The sequence below is a fragment of the Felis catus genome, chromosome F2 (genome assembly GCF_018350175.1).
Source record: "Felis catus isolate Fca126 chromosome F2, F.catus_Fca126_mat1.0, whole genome shotgun sequence".
Lineage (NCBI taxonomy): Eukaryota > Metazoa > Chordata > Mammalia > Carnivora > Felidae > Felis > Felis catus.
This window is the reverse complement of record NC_058385.1, coordinates 68,921,591-68,939,005: the sequence shown is the minus strand read 5'-3', so window position 1 is coordinate 68,939,005 and position 17,415 is coordinate 68,921,591. Positions and strand designations below refer to the sequence as shown.

General features: G+C 42.4%; 1 long non-coding RNA gene across 1 annotated transcript in view; it reads left to right on the top strand.

Moving 5' to 3' along the window:
- Window positions 1-17,415, top strand: part of LOC109496210 — a 50,177-nt gene that overhangs the window by 5,112 nt on the left and 27,650 nt on the right. The gene's annotated exons all lie outside the window — the stretch shown is intronic.

Here is a 17,415-nt window from a genome sequence, read left to right as displayed (position 1 = left end):
CAGGCAAATTGCATCAGAATCCACTCTTGAAACTGCTCCTTAAAAAGACAATAACTGGGAAAACGTTCTCTTCTAGAGCTGTCAAAATTCGGGGTTATCAGAAAGGTATGTGTTACTGGCACATTAGGTGTGGGAGATGGGGGAGAGAGAGAGAGAGAGAGAGAGAGAGAGAGAGAGAGAGCCTTGCTGTTCCTCTGGGATCTTACAGGTGCTGCTGTGGACCCTCTAATGCTGAGAGATCTGTTACAAACGTGGCCACAGCCAAAAGCTGTGAGACTTTGCTGGAAAAGCAGGCATGAAGTCAGATACCTAATTCTCCAAAAAGAGTTCTAGTGTAACTCCATTCACTGAAGCAGGCTATTAAAACTAGCTCCTTCAGTGGCCAGAGACTTCTTCCTCTTATAACTTAGCTGATGACTGGGGTTCCCCAGGTGGCTCAGTTGGTCAAGCGTCTGACTTCAGCTCAGGTCATGATCTTGCAGTTCGTGAGTTCAAGCCCCTCATCACGTTCTGTGCTGACAGCTCAGAGCCTGGAGCCTGCTTGGGATTCTGTGTCTCCCTCTCTCTTTGCCCCTCCCCATTCATGTTCTGTCTGTCTGTCTCTCTCTCAAAAATAAATAAACATTAACAGAAACATTTAAAAAAACAACTAAGCTGATGACCAAGAACACTAAAACTTTGATGGGTATAAAAGGCAAATAGTCAATTAAAATCACATTGAGTTTTTACAGAATTGTGAATGGTGGCAAACTGTCTTTAAAGTCAGAGAAACCTCATTTTCAGTAAAGACTTTAACCACACTTGGGTCTTGTGACCTTGAGAAACCGACCTGGGCTCAGTCTTTGTTTACTTATTTGTAAAATGGAGATAGCAATGTCTTCTCATTTATTGTGAGCATTCAATAAGACATCACGTGTAAAGTGCCCAGTATTTGGCAAATGCTCAAATTACATTTATGTACTCATTTACATGTGAATATCTACATCAAAGATGGAGTCTGACAATGACTCCCTTTCTATCCAATCCTTGCCTCTCCTTCCTGTGTCTAATTATTTCTACACTGTTCTCAGTGTTTGAATATTCCTTCCCTACACGCCTCTTTTCTCAGTCATATGCACCTCATTATAAATGAAGTGGGATCAACTCTTTCTCCCAAAGCTACATCATACGTATATTGCCAAGGAATAAAACAAAACCAGAGGTGGTTTTGTTTGTTTTCATTTGTTTTAAGGAGCTCAATCAATATACTTGCCAGATAAAGACTGACATCAATGACGAAGCTCCCCAAATCGTTCTTCAATGAGTGAAGGTGATGGTGGCACTTGTGATGTGCTAGAAAAGCCAGAGTGGGGGTTGGGGGAGGTTCATGGTGTTTGTGCTAAATCAAAACTGAAAACTTAAACTCTAGATAGGACAGTATGATTCATAAGTCTCTCCATGGCTGCTTGAAATGAGTCTTATAATTCATAGGTCAGGAAATGTCTTCACTTGGGTCCAGGAAGGGTTTGGTTTCCTGATTCTAATTCAAAATTCAAAATTATTTAGCAGCGCTAGCCGGTTAGTGCCAGCTGTGGTGAACACAGCATTTGGTTTCCATCTATTCTAGACAAGGTCTGCTATACAAGGAACATATTAGGGTTGAGACTACAGTGATCAAGGTTGGTGCTTAGGGAGCAAAATTTAAGGAGGAACTTGCTCTTGGAGTTGTGCTGTGTGGCTTGGCACAAGGAGCCACTGACGCCTTGTGTACTCTGTCTTAGGCTTTCCACTCGCCTCATCCGGGTCTTGACTCTGCTTTGAATACAATTGCAGGGACTTTAGACTTTACCAAGTACCAAGAGGGGGCATTTCAGGAAATGAGGCATAGAGTATTTCTGAGCTGAAAGAAACCTTAGATACCATCTCTATGCTATTTTTCTCGTTGGAAAATGACAACAACTGAGGCCCAGCACAGACACATAAATTATTCAAGTCACAAAGATGACACAAGTCTTCTTGGGCTAGCTGGGAGCTCCTGCCTTCCTCAGGATGGAGTCTGATAGTGGTCATGGGATACTTCAACATCAGGCTTTTCGTGGGTGCATTTTTTCCTGATTTTATCAATTCTGGGAAAGCAGCCAGTGTGCAGAACTTTACCCTGGTTGGGCTGGGACATGCTTCCTTAGCAAAGGACAGTGGGTACATCGATCCCTGCCTTGGGGGCAGACACTGGGCAGAGAAGCTTGAGTCCATCATCTCATTTCATCCTTACAATATCCCTGTCAGGGGGATATTTCATCTTTGAAAGCTGAAGAAACGGAACTCTAAAACCAGAGCTAACAAAAAGCAGAATTGGGATTTGAATCCAGGTTTCTCAGGGACTGCATCCTCTCGAGATCTTTTGGGTGCACGTGACAGAAAATCCAACCCAACTATCGTAAACCAAAAGAGATTTGTTGTCTTACATTGCCACTGAGGCCAGAAAGATCCATGGCTTCAAGGTCGGCTACGTTGGTCATCTAGTCTCAGCCCCCCTCCCTCTCCCAGTTCTCTCTTCCCTGTCACCTTTGTTCTCAGGCTCAGGTTTGACAATAAGAGGCTGACAGCAGTTCCTGGCCAACATCCTCTCAAGTTCAAGTTCAGAAGAAAGAAGGCAAACAGTCTCTGCCTGCTGCTAGAGCCTCGGGTGGTAATATACCACCTGGGGCTCGTGATCTGACGATGGAGGGGCTAGTTTCTTCCTTCTGCTAACAGAAGATGAGTGAATGACTAAAGAGAAAAACCTGCCACTGACACTTCAGCCTCCTAAAACTGATGTCATTAATGCCATCCAAAAAGAGCACATAAAAACAGACCACTGGGGAACTGTACTTGAGGCTTAAGAATTGTAGCAAAATCTCCCTAATATTGCAGGCTTGTGCACAGTTGGGGCACAGAAGAGGCAATGTAATGTAACCTCCTAAGCGTGGCATGGTGATGTAATTGAATCAGACTTCGAGACAAAAATAAATTGCTGTCACGTTTCATCAGTCACCAGAGAGCTAGGATGTAATATAAATGTTGACCTACAGATAAAATATGCATCTGATGTAAAGTCATCTCAGTTTCATTTCAGGATCATGTTAAAAATAAATTCACCAGGTGGCCCATTGGATTTGAGTCATCAGGTAGAAATGCCACAAACATTCCATGAGTACTCCGGTGTGAGCTCTACCCAGTGGCAGGTGGGGAGGGAAGCTTCAGTTGGAGGAGAACCCAAAACAGGAGACTGAATCAGCAAGGTCGGATGCTAGGAAGATCGGGCTGAGGGTGGTATTGGGAGCAGGCAAAGAGGAAGGAGGTTTGGCCCTGGGATCCGTGGGGCATGTGGCAGACACCTCACAGCCCCCCCTACCTCACCAGCTCAGTGTGCATCCAGCTGCCAGGTCCTGCGTGTCTTTGCCTGAGGGCTTTCTTTCGCTGCAGGAGACTCACTTCCATGCATGGCAGAGCAGAAGCATCCCATGCCAGAGGGATAACTCCTGTGCCACCCGCAGCCCTCACCAGTGATGAGGGAAATGGACGTCGGAGCACCACCAGCTTCCTTGCCCTCTGTGTAGTACCGTAGGGACATATATTTCACACTGGCTCCCCAGGTTTCCTCCGTGGGATGAAGTTCCAGGCACCCATAGCAGCAACTGGCTTGAAAATCCTCCCTGTGTTGTCTGTCCTCCCTTCCCCTTCTCACTTCTCCACTCTCCTGCTGGTCTTCACATCCCAGATAAACTACTTGCTCTCAAGCCCTTGCTCCAGGGTCTGTTCTTGGAGAAACGCAAAGATTGAAGATGAGAGTATGCGAGTTATAGGTTAGGCGATGCTCAGGGACCAACAGGTAACCTCATGTGCTTCATGAGCTCAGGGTTTGCCCCAGAGGGCAGGACGTGATTGTCCAGAATTCCAAAGGAGGCTCTGTCAAGTGAAGGGATTGAAGGAGGGTGTCCTGGCTTGGAGTCCTTGATAGATGTCAGAGAATCTCAACAGTGAAAGTCAAAGCAACTTCAGCTTCCACTCTGACACTCTTCGCCTTGCCCTTTGTATCACCTGCAGTGCTATTTCTTCCTTACTTGCTGTGTTGCTGCTGGTGATTTTTTTTTTCCTCCTGTCTGAAGAATATTCATTCCCTTCTCGGCCACGTAAAATCCTCCTTTAAAACTCAGCTTCCCAGCCTTTCCGCAGCAGCGCATGCTTTCTCTGTAGGAGCACCTCCATATTGTACTGACTGGCTGTGTTGCACCCTACTCTCTCCAAATGCTCCCAGCCAGCCTGTGAAACTCAGGAAGGCAGGAGCTGTGTTCATCCCAGAATCCTCACCCTCAGCACAGGCATTTAGTATGCTTCACTAAATATTCAAAAGAAAGAAAGAGCGAAGAAGAAGAAGGAGAAGAAGGAGAAGGAGAAGAAGGAGACAGACTTAAAGTGTTCCAAGAGCCTGCAAAAGTATCAGCAAGTACCATTAGGGGAAGAAGGAATTGCAGACATACCCTTGAAATGAGGTTGGCAGCATGGCAGAATAGAAAACATTTTCTTCTTCTTACTGCTACACATTGGGAATCACAGGGACCTTTTAGGGGTAGGGGTCAGAAGAAGCAGAGCACAACATCTGGTAGGAAAGAGCAAGGGGTTAGGAAAGAGCATCACCTAGGAGTTTGTGAGAAATGCAGAATTCAGACCCACCCAAACAGAATCTGCTTTGTAACAAGAGTCCCAGGTGGCTCCAATCTGCCAAATCGCATTAGCTTTTGAGATGCACTAGGGAGTCCCTGCAGATTTTGGAAGCAGGATGAGCTCAGACAGAGTAAACAAGGTCTTCTCCATCATCTGGGCAAACAGCACCTTTGAAATTCCTGACAGCCCTAAGATCTGCTTTCCATTTCTCTTCCTAATAAGGCCAGAGATGAACTTGACTGCATACTGTCAACAACTTGCTTTGTCACCTCCCTTTACAGATGGCTTTTGTGTGGGAAGCTGTTTGACAGAAGGGAATGGAGCAGCACAGCAGAGTGTCTTTTGAGTGTAAGGAGAGGTGTGTCTATTCTCATTAAGTCCTCCCTCTTCTATGTTGTCCTCCCCACCCCCATCTTCCCCCCTTCCCCCACCCCCTGGCCCAGTCCTCCTTCTTTCCTCATCAAATGCATGGAGATGACTCCTGGCATTCCAGGGATCTGGAGAGGCCAAGGCTCAGATGAAATTAATGAAAGTATATTAAAAGAAAAAGGAATCCAGATTGAATTGTCATTTCATTTAACTTCAAATGTATAACTTTGTGCTCTCGTTTCAGAGACTAGACTAGACTAGGCTGGCTACCACAATAAAAGTTCTAACGTTGCATTTTTAGAGTAACAGTGATTTCAAAGCATTGTTTTAACATTTTAACGTTCAAAACATTATTTAACATCTAAACCTTTTCTTGGCTTCCCCTCATTCCTGAAATTACTACTTTTCCATCATTGTTTTATACACGGGCAAGGAAATGCCTCAGAAAATGTACCAGAGGCAATATATCAGACAATATCATGGCAATATCTTGACATATTTTTTACACTGTTGTATTAATCAGAGGGTTCACGTAGCATCTCGAGGTGACCCAATAGTAATCCTAATTTGGTTGTTTTGGTGGCTACCTGCATAATGTCAAGCATGTCTGCAAAGATCTTCTTCTCAGCAGCATTAAAAAAAAACATTACTTCATTCTGTCTTTGTCAAAATAGCTTTGGGCTATATCTGTACGAAGCCAGCTATAAGTCAATTATCCACCTACCAGGAAACAGATATACCCACTTGGATCTGAGTAATTGAATTCTTCAATTTGCATCCAGATGTTTCTGTGTGGAAGCTGCCTATGACCAGGAAATATATACAATGTAGATCAATAACTTGATAGGATAGCATTATTTTAAATGCATAGTTTCCTCTGTACCACACCCATAAGAAGTGAAACTCTTTGCTTAATATCTTGCATATAGTAGGTACTCAGTGACATTACTGGGATGTGAGCATAAAGAGAGCAAGCGTGAAAATGGTACATCTATCAGCCAGTCTTTATATCCATTCAGTGCTTTTCTTCGAATAGCCTGCATTGATTTGAGTACATATAACCATTGTGTGACTTGATTTTAAGTGCCTTTAAACTTAAATAATGATGCTCTACGGGAATATGCAAATGAGATTCAGTTGAAGAGCATGAATGCTGATAATAGAAGAATTAATTAAGTCATGGGAGCTATCTTTGCCTCTATTTCAATGTGATAGACTTGGGCTGATCACCCTATTTGAACATATTGCCGGAATTTCTTTTTTAATGCCGGGAGAGTTCTGTATTCTGAAATAGAGGACCTCTTTCCAATTCAAACTAGACCAGGGAAGTTTGTGCTTGCGAAGGGGATTAGATTCGTAAAGGAGATGCTGTGTGAGTCCTCCCAAGAGGGGGAGTTTTTCTGGATGGAACCCTGGACAACTGAAGAGGTATCGATGTCTGGACAACCAAAGATGAGAAGAGTGTTGAGAGGTCAGTAAAATGCAGTAGAAGGAAATTAAAATTCATTAGATCCCTTCTCTGGTGGGTTGGGGTTTGTTGATCTACAAATGAAGCCCCTTTTTTTTTCTGTGTACACATAATATTAATTAATCAAAACCTTTAATTAAGCTTTTATTTATATCTAAGAGGGAAAAAGGCACACACAAGCTTTGAGTGAGACAGACCAGGGTTCTACCCACATCCAGGCAACTAACATAATTTCGCTGAGCCTCTGTTTGCTTGTTTGTAAACTGGGGTTGTTGTAAAGCTTAAATGAGATCATGTACACAAACATCTGTCATGACAAGTGCCTAGTACATGGTCATAACAATGCTGATATTTGTTCCCAAACAGGAAACTTCTATGATCTGTGTGGTATTATAATTTACAAGAAATACATATTTTGTTATTTAGACTACCAAACTATAGTCCTCTTACGTATTTAGTCTTCCTCCAGGGTTCCTGGCTCCTAAAACCCTTGGAATTTCCTGTAATCAAAGCAATAAAGACGTCTTTTGTTATGTTAATGACAGTAGTTTTTGGACTCCACCCAAGGATAGGGGCTGGTTGCCTGGAGTGCCTTGGTGATTGGAGTCCCACCCCCTACCCCATTTCTGGGGAAGAGAGAGGGACTGGAGACTGAACCGGCCAAGGCCAATATCTTAGTCAATCATGACTATGCAATGAAGCCCCCATAAAAACCGAAACTACTAGATTCAGAGTGCCTCTGGGGTGATGAGCAAGTGGAGATGTGGAGAAAATGGCACATCTTCTCCACACTCTTTCCCTGTACTATGATAGGGAAATATAGGATAAAATAGGCAGAGAGGGAAAGGCCAGGACTCGAGGTCCCTGGGTGGGGAAAACACAGATCTGAAAACGATGCTGGGAGCATCTGACCCTAAGCAAACTCCTTCAGGCATAAGGTTCCTCTTAAGAATGTAATAGACACCACTTACTTTCCCTCAGGTTTCCCTCAGGAATTTGACCAAAGACCTGAGTAAAAATAAGCAGACCATAAACCTATGACCCACAAGGAACAGTATGGCTATAGACTACCCGTCATACAGTGGAACCGACCCGATCCAAAGGGAATGATTAGAGTTGTCAAGCCAATAAGGGTAGAACGTGAGAAGGAACACGGGAGAAGGGAAGGGGTGACCCCAAACCCTATAAAGCAAAGTCCCTTGCCTATAGTCCGCAGGTATTCACTTTCGAACGCCCCCTCTCTGTAAAGATAGGTTTCATACTATTCTCGCTTTCTGATCTTATACCCTAACAAACTTTGGCCTGCTGCTCATTTTGTTCCGTGTCCACCTCTTGATTCTTCAAAGCGGCGAGGCAATGAACCCTGGGTGTTGAGGTAAAAAATCCTGCAACAATACCTCACCCTATGTATCTCTTCATCTGGCTGTTGATTTGTTTCCTTTAATAAACTGGTCAATGTAAATAACTCTTTCCTTGAGTTCTGTGAGCCGCTCTGGCAAATTAATTGAATTTAAGGAGGAGGTTGTTGGAACCTCCACTCTGTAGGCTGTCAGTCGGAAGTAAAGGTAGTAACATTCTGGGGCTTGCAACTGGCCTCCGAAGTCAGGGGTTGGAGACTGTCTTATAGGATTGAACCCTTAACTTGTGGAATCTGATGCTTTCTTGAAGTAGGTGGTGTCAGAATTGAGTTGAATCCTCAGCCTGCTGGTGTTTGAAAGAATTGCTTTTGTGGTGTTTGGGAACCACCCTTGCCTTCACCATTGGAAATTGAGTCTGGAAACCCTAAGAGAATCTGCACTAAGATTACATAAATCCTTAACACTTTCCTAGGAAAGCTATGTAGTATCTTTCTGTTTTTGTTTCATTATCTATAAAACGTGGAAAATGGAAACACCTATTTTATGCAATTATTTTTGGAAATAGCTGAGAAAATACATGTAAAGAAATGATAACAATGTCAGGAACACAGTAAATCATTGATAATATTGGGTGTTTTAATTACTTTTACATATTTTTGACGGCCTCAGCCATATGAAAATCGATATGACTACTCAGCAATTGTAATAGCAGTAGTTGCCTTTAATTTAGTGTCTGTCGTGTTTGACCCCGTTAAGCACTGTAAATATATTTCAATTTAATCTTTACCACCACACAACAAGAGAGGTGTTATTCCCACTTTACATGAAAGGAAACTGGGGCTCAGAGTAGTTATGTAATTTATCTGAAGCTATGGGGCTGGTTAAGTTAAAGTGATATAGTTGAGATTTCTAATTCCAGAGCCAGTGTTCTTTATACCATGGCAGAAAGTGCTATATCAAGACACAGTGTGGGGGCGTCTGGGTGGCTTAATCGGTTAAGCCTCTGACTCTTGATTTCAGTTCAGTTCTTGATCTCACGGTTCATGGGTTGGAGCCCCAAGTCGGGCTCTGTGTAGAGCCCCCTCGGGACTCTCTTTCTCCCTTTCTCTCTGCCCTTCTCCTGCTTGCGCTCTCTCTCTCTCTCTCTCTCTCTCTCTCTCTCTCTCTCTCTCTCTCAAAATACATAAATAAACTTTAAAAAAAGATGTAAGTGTGACTCTGGATAAGGAAGCACCATGGCTTATACATACTCTATTGTAAGTGAAGAGTAGCAGATAACTTCTGGAAAAAAATATTTTATTTTATTTGTAATTAAAAAATTTTTAATGTTTATTTATTTATTTATTTATTTATTTATTTATTTATTTTTTTTAATGTTTATTTTTGAGAGAGTGTGAGCAGGGGAAGAGCAGAGAGAGAGGGAGACACAGAATCTGAAGCAGGCTCCAGCCCCTGAGCTGGCAGCATAGAGTCCGATGCGGGGCTCGAACTCACGAACCGTGAGATCACGACCTGAGCCAAAGTTGGCCGCTCAACTGACTGAGCCACCCAGGCTCCCCTATTTATTTTTGAGAGAGAGAGACAGCATGAGTGGGGAAGGGGCAGAGAGAAAGGGAGACACAGAATGTGAGGCAGGCTCCAGGCTCTGAGCTGTCAGCACAGGGCCTGACACAGGGCTAGAACTCATGAACTGTGAGATCATGACCTGAGCCGAAGTCAGACGTTCAACCATCTGAACCACCCAGGCACCACTGGAAAAAATATATTGAATAGGACAGAGAAGAAAAGTTGTTATCCCTGTACATGTGGAAGGTACGTATGAGGCTGGGGCTGGTGAGTGCAAGAACAAGGGAAGGCAAAGGAAGAGCTGAGAATTCTGAAAATGAACTTGGCTTGTATATAATAATATTGGATTGAATATACCATGGTGTTTCTATGCCTTTCAAATGACAGCATAACTTAGTGATTAAGAGGAAGCTCTGAAACCCCGTGGGACTTTGTCTGGGTTCAAATCCTAGCTTTGCCTCTCATCAGTGGTGTATTCTTGGACATGTTATTTTTTTTTTAATTTTTTAATGTTTATTTTTGAGAGAGAGAGACAGAGCATGAGCAGGGGAGGGGCAGAAAGAGAGGGAGACACAGAATTTGAAGCAGGCTGCAGGCTCTGAGCTGTCAGCACAGAGCCTGATGCGGGGCTTAAACCAACGAACTGTGATATTATGACCTGAGCTGAAGTCGGACGCTTAACCCACTGAGCCACCCAGGCGCCCCATTGAACATGTTATTTAACCCCACCTTCCTTTTCGTAAGATGGGAATAGAACCCTAACCATCATTATTATTACCTCAGTAAACATTGCCTACCTCATGTCTAAGAAATTCTTATTTGACTCATCTGGTATGGAACCCAGGCATTGCCATATTTAAAAACATCCTGGGGGTGGCCTGGGTGGCTCAGTCAGTCAGTTGAGTGTCCAACTTCAGCTCAGGTCATGATCTCACAGTTCAGTTTGTGAGTTCGAGCCCCTTGTTGGGCTCTGTGCTGTCAGCTCAGAGTCTGGAGCCTGCTTTGGATTCTGTGTCTCCCTCTCTGCCCCTCCTCCCCTGCTCGTGCTCTGTCTCTCTGTCTCTAAAAAATAAATAAACCTTAAAAAAATAAAAATAAAACATCCTGAACTGATTCAAATATGTAGTCAGGGTTGACACCCATCAACTGAGCATTAGAATATAAGTTCTTGGCAGGTAAGACTGTCTTTTTTTCTGGCGTTATGGCCTCAGTGTAGTTCATTGCACAGGACACAAGAAGTACTCAATAAAAGTTTGATGCATGACTAATAGATGAGTGCATGATTGGGCTTAGATTCAACTCTGAGGTTTGGTTCTATGTCCAGTGCTCACTCTACACTCTATAATGATACTTGGATATTGTTAGATGACTGTTACTCTCCTTGAACAATATGGCTCACCCTCAGTTCTTCAGATAACCCAAACCAAAAATATAAATTTGTTGACTCACTAAATTGAGGAATCCAAGGATGACCTACCTTCAGGCATGGTAAGATTCCAGGGCACAGATAACCTCATCATGGCTCTAGTTTCTTTCCCTTCTTCTCTTGGCTTCTTTTTTCCCTTTGACTTCTTCAGATATACTGTTCTTTTGAGGTGTCATGATGGCATCCCCTGTGTCTGCTTAGCTCAGGGCTCTGTGTTAGCTGTTTCATCCTTGGAGTCAGAGGTAGGGGCTTAAAGTCCATGGACTGATGCCCAAGAGAGAATCAGAGTTTCACTATCAAAGAAGAATGATGGCCTCTTGAGTACTAAATCCAACAAAATAGATGGAAATGTCTAGAACTCGGCTATCTGTACATTTTCTAGGAGAAATGTGATCATTTTAAGAAGAATCTACCTGTCTTCTTTTGAGGAGACCTACTTCCATATTGTGTACCAGTCATGCTGCACAATAACAAATGGCTGTTCCCTGTGGTAAATCACTTTTGTTAGTGTCCTTGGTATCTGACCCATTCATCCTAAAAACCATCACCTACGATTATATCATATTATCTATCACCTGGATCCGTCATACTCAAAATAACTGAGGGTGATTTTGTCCTGCAGGAGATAGTAGGCAATGTCTAGAGATATTCTTGACTGTCACACCTTAGGGGATAGGTGCTACTGGAATCTGGTGGGTAGAGCCCAAGAGTGCTGCTACACATCCTACAATGCACTAAATAGCCACCCACAATAAAGAATTACCAGCCCCAAATGCTAATGGTGCCGAGGTTGAGAAATCATGAACTAGATAATTATAGTAGCTTAAACGTTCTCTGTACCTTTATTCTCTTTTCTTTCTCCAGTCTTCTGGTCCACCGAAGTGGTTTTTGTAAAGTACACATCTAATATCACTACCCTCCTATTTAAGTAACATGTAGCTCTTTTTGGTGATAGAAACTACAAATTCTTCATTATGATTCAAGTCCTTTGAAAATCGGACTCCAGCTTTCAAACCTTCTTTTTCCTATGTTTCCCATATACAATATGCACTTAACTGCCTAGATGTTTTCTTTCTCTTATGGAACAATGTATCTGTGTTGACCACACCAGGCTTTCTTTCCTTTTATGTCTTCATGGTATTTCTCCATACCTGAATTGCTATTCCCACTTTTACTTCTTATTTTTCTGTCACTCATTCATTCATGCAGTGGGTATTTATTGAATGTCTGCCTTTTGCCAGGCACTGTACTAAACCATGCAGATGCATTGGTGGATAAGTCACCTTCAGTTCCTTTTCCTGTGAGCTTAGAATTTAGCAAGATAGACAAATAAGTGATGTGATAATGGAGAAAGGACAATGGGAGCATGTAACTTGGTTGGAGGATGGGATTAGAGAAAACTTCCAGGAGGAAGTGATTCTTAAGCTGAACTGTAAAGATAGTTAGGGTTAGCTAAGGGTTGGCCAGGTAAACAGGGTTGAAAGTGTCTTTACCAACCTACCCAGACTTCAAGGCCTTATTCATATGTTAACTTGTACTTGGGGCCTTCCCAGATCTCCCCAGTGGAGATTAATTCCTTCTGTTTGGTTCTCATAGCACCTTCGAGGTCTATTATAATATTTATTACCATCTGCCTTGCATTATGTATTCATGGTAAATATGACAAGTGAACCCACGGTAAATATTTAAATTGAAAATTGCCAAACTGTGCAAAGGATTCACAAGCAATGTTCTCTTATTTCAGAAAGACAGTTTGAATGCTGTGAAGTAAAATTTTCATGCTCACCAGCAAAACAGCTCCACCAAATATCATAAATATATTTTTAGAAGGAAGTTATTCTGGTGCATGGTATTAGAACTGGACGCTGAGAGATGTAGGAGACAGCTTGCCCACCAGAGTTCAGGCTTTGCTATAATCAGGGTAAAGCCTAACCTACGTACTCATTTACTCAGGGATATTGGTTGAGCACCCTGCTGGGTACCAACTGGCAGTAATTGGTATGAAGAATATACTGCTGAGCCAAACTTACACGATTCTTATCCTGTGTCTAGTAGAAGACAGACACTTAGCAAAGAGTCATGCAAGCAGATGTATGCTTACTAATTGTAATGGGTCCAATGAAGGACCCATTCAATTATAGACTCTGATGGGTCCAATGAAGGTACTATCAAGGGGTCTGACTAGGAGATCGACTTGGTGTATGTGTGGGGGGAAGAGTACAAAAGAAGGTGACACTGGAACTGAGGTCCAATCGTGAACAAATTTGGCCCGTGAAGGGGCAGGAGGGAAAGAAAATATCGGAGAGAGGAAACATATGAGCTAAAGGAGCATTCACAGAAAGGAGCACCGTGAATTAGGGAAACTGAAAGAGCTCTATTCTATATAAGAAAGTCAAGGAGGAGGGGATCCTGAGATGAGGCTGGGGAGATGAGGGAGAACAGTACACAGGGCCTTTTAAGCCATGAAAATTTTGGGGTTTTATTCTAAGTAATGGGACCGCTTTGGATAATTTTAAACAGCGTGACAGGGTCTGATTTGCATTGTAAAAGACCACCCTGGCTACAGTGTGTGGGGAACCAGAAATTGTACTTGTAACGCACCCTGGAAACTTGCTCCTTTAATGACCCTCAGTGGCTATAAACGTCAGAGCATGACATGTTTCATAAAATAGCTGAGTCATTTAATACAGTCATAGCAATAACAAGCCCTAATCCTTTCTACTGAAGAAAGAGAAAAGGAGTCTAGAAGGAAGGCGGTGTGATTTTTCAACTCTCTGACTCACTTTTCTCTAGTAGTAGTAGTAGATTCAGCAAGAAAATCTAAGCCCATATCCTGCAAGCAAAAGAGAGAAAAAGTTCTCAAATCTGAAACTGTGGGTTTTTAAACATTTTTTTTTAAATGTTTATTTTTGAGAGAGAGAGAGAGACAGAGTGTGAGTGGCAGGGGGGCAGAGAGAGAGAGGGAGACACAGAATCCAAAGCAGGCTCCAAGGCTCTGAGCTGCCAGCACAGAACCCAACATGGGGCTTGAACTCATGAACTTCGAGATCATCACTTGAGCTGAAGTTGGACGCTTAACCGACTTAGCCACCCAGGTGCCCCTGAGACTCTGGTTTTAATGCATATTTACTGCATCCTGAGAGGGTCCCCAGTGGCTGTGTACTTTAAGAGTGTTGTCAACACAGGTATTGACCATGGAGTTAAGGGCAGTACAGGTTTGTCTGGACTTCAGGATAACACAGCCTCTCTTGAAGGCTTCCCAAGAGTTTCAGACCACATTAATGGAGAAATCTTGACAACAGCTGGAAATTTGTCACTTAAGAGAGTCCATTAGAAGGAAATAAAGAAGACCTCTTAGGGAGAGAAGGGAGAGGAACATGCTTCTCTGGACGTTGAGTATTATACCAGGAGACCCAAAGATTGCACTTGCCAAATGGTTTTACTGAATTCTTTGTCAGGAAAAAAAGCTGGGGCCCAGAAAACAGGCAGAGTCCTAGTAAAGGGTAATGGGAAGAGACCCAAACTCCTGGCCTGGGGAGCAGGAAGGATGAATTACCAGGCTCCATTTGTGGCCCAGCTGGGAGTGGAGATGGAATCGGCAGTCATCTTGCCCTGATCTCATGCTCCATTTCAGTTCATTTACATTAACATCAAATGGAGAACTGCAGGATGTCCAAGGGAAACCAAAGTCACTTAAATATCATGGCTCTTTCTTGATACTTAGGCAAAAGTGAGGCCACAGGTATTAGTGGCTCATAGGCTGCATCTCACATGCACACCATACCATATAGTTAAATGTACAAAAGTTAGGAAATGGTGAGCAGAACATATGTATAAATATGCATTTGTACATATCAAAATATACACTGAGCTGCACTGAACCTAACCATGCTTTTTCGTAGACCACATGCATGTGCACACTTGCACAGGTGTGAATGTATAAATATATATGTAGCGGTGGATGTGTAGAAGAGTACACATATTGGAACACAGAAAATTTGTACATACACAGCTGACCCTTGGGACAGCACAGTTTTCAACTGTGTGGGTCCACTTATAGGAGAAGTTTGGTAAATACAGTACAGTACTACAAATACATTTTCTCTTATGATTTTCTCAACATTTTCCTTTCTTTAGCTTACTTTATTGTAAGAATACAGCATATAATACATACAACATATAATACATGTATTAACTGACACATTATCAGTAAGGCTTCTAGTCAACAGCGGGCTATTAATAGCCTTTTGGGGAGTCAAAAGTTACACTGGATTTTTGACTGTGCAGGAGGTCACTCACTGCCGCTAAGCCTCCAGTTGTTTAGAGGTCAGCTGAATACATGTAGATAGATGTATAGATAGAGACACATATTCACATATGACATATCCTTATACTGAACCTGTGGAACTCATGTTAGTTTTTTTTTTCCTTTTTTTTTTCTTTTTTTTTTTTTTTTTTTTTAATTTTTTTTTTTAACATTTATTTATTTTTGAGACAGAGAGAGACAGAGCATGAATGGGGGAGGGGCAGAGAGAGAGGGAGACACAGAATCGGAAGCAGGCTCCAGGCTCTGAGCCATCAGCCCAGAGCCTGACGTGGGGCTCGAACTCACAGACTGCGAGATCGTGACCTGGCTGAAGTCGGACGCTTAACCGACTGCGCCACTCAGGCGCCCCATCCTTTTTTTTTTTTCAATATATGAAATTTGTTGTCAAATTGGTTTCCATACAACACCCAGTGCTCATCCCAAAAGGTGCCCTCCTCAATACCCATCACCCACCCACCCCGCCCTCCCACCCCCCATCAACCCTCAGTTTGTTCTCCGTTTTTAAGAGTCTCTTATGCTTTGGCTCTCTCCCAGTCTAACCTCTCTTTTTTTTTGTTTTTCCTTCCCCTTCCCCATGAGTTTCTGTTAAGTTTCTCAGGATCCACATAAGAGTGAAAACATACGGTATCTGTCCTTCTCTGTATGGCTTATTTCACTTACCATCACACTCTCCAGTTCCATCCACGTTGCTACAAAGGGCCATATTTCATTCTTTCTCATTGCCATGTAGTACTCCATTGTGTATATAAACCACAATTTCTTTTTTTTTTTTTTAAACCACAATTTCTTTATCCATTCATCAGTTGATGGACATTTAGGCTCTTTCCATAATTTGGCTATTGTTGAGAGTGCAGCTATAAACATTGGGGTACAAGTGCCCCTATGCATCAGTACTCCTGTATCCCTTGGGTAAATTCCTAGCAGTGCTATTGCTGGGTCATAGGGTAGGTCTATTTTTAATTTTCTGAGGAACCTCCACACTGTTTTCCAGAGTGGCTGCACCAATTTGCATTCCCACCAATAGTGCAAGAGGGTTCCCATTTCTCCACATCCTCTCCAGCATCTGTAGTCTCCTGATTTGTTCATTTTGGCCACTCTGACTGGCGTGAGGTGATATCTGAGTGTGGTTTTGATTTGTATTTCCCTGATAAGGAGTGACGTTGAACATCTTTTCATGTGCCTGTTGGCCATCCAGATGTCTTCTTTAGAGAAGTGTCTATTCATGTTTTCTGCCCATTTCTTCACTGGGTTATTTGTTTTTCGGGTGCGGAGTTTGGTGAGCTCTTTATAGATTTTGGATACTAGCTCTTTGTCTGATATGTCATTTGCAAATATCTTTTCCCATTCCGTTGGTTGCCTTTTAGTTTTGTTGGCTGTTTCCTTTGCTGTGCAGAAGCTTTTTATCTTCATAAGGTTCCAGTAATTCATTTTTGCTTTTATTTCCCTTGCCTTTGGGGATGTGTCGAGTAAGAGATTGCTACGGCTGAGGTCAGAGAGGTCTTTTCCTGCTTTCTCCTCTAAGGTTTTGATGGTTTCCTGTCTCACATTCAGGTCCTTTATCCATTTTGAGTTTATTTTTGTGAATGGTGTGAGAAAGTGGTCTAGTTTTAATCTTCTGCATGTTGCTGTCCAGTTCTCCCAGCACCATTTGTTAAAGAGACTGTCTTTTTTCCATTGGGTGTTCTTTCCTGCTTTGTCAAAGATGAGTTGGCCATACGTTTGTGGGTCTAGTTCTGGGTTTTCTATTCTATTGGTCTATGTGTCTGTTTTTGTGCCAATACCATGCTGTCTTGATGACTACAGCTTTGTAGTAGAGGCTAAAGTCTGGGATTGTGATGCCTCCTGCTTTGGTCTTCTTCTTCAAAATTACTTTGGCTATTCGGGGCCTTATGTGGTTTCATATGAATTTTAGGATTGCTTGTTCTAGTTTCAAGAATGCTGGTGCAATTTTGATTGGGATTGCATTGAATGTGTAGATAGCTTTGGGTAGTACTGACATTTTGACAATATTTATTCTTCCAATCCATGAGCAGGGAATGTCTTTCCATTTCTTTATATCTTCTTCAATTACCTTCATAAGCTTTCTATAGTTTTCAGCATACAGATCTTTTACATCTTTGATTAGATTTATTCCTAGGTATTTTATGCTTCTTGGTGCAATTGTGAATAGGATCAGTTTCTTTATTTGTCTTTCTGTTGCTTCATTGTTAGTGTATAA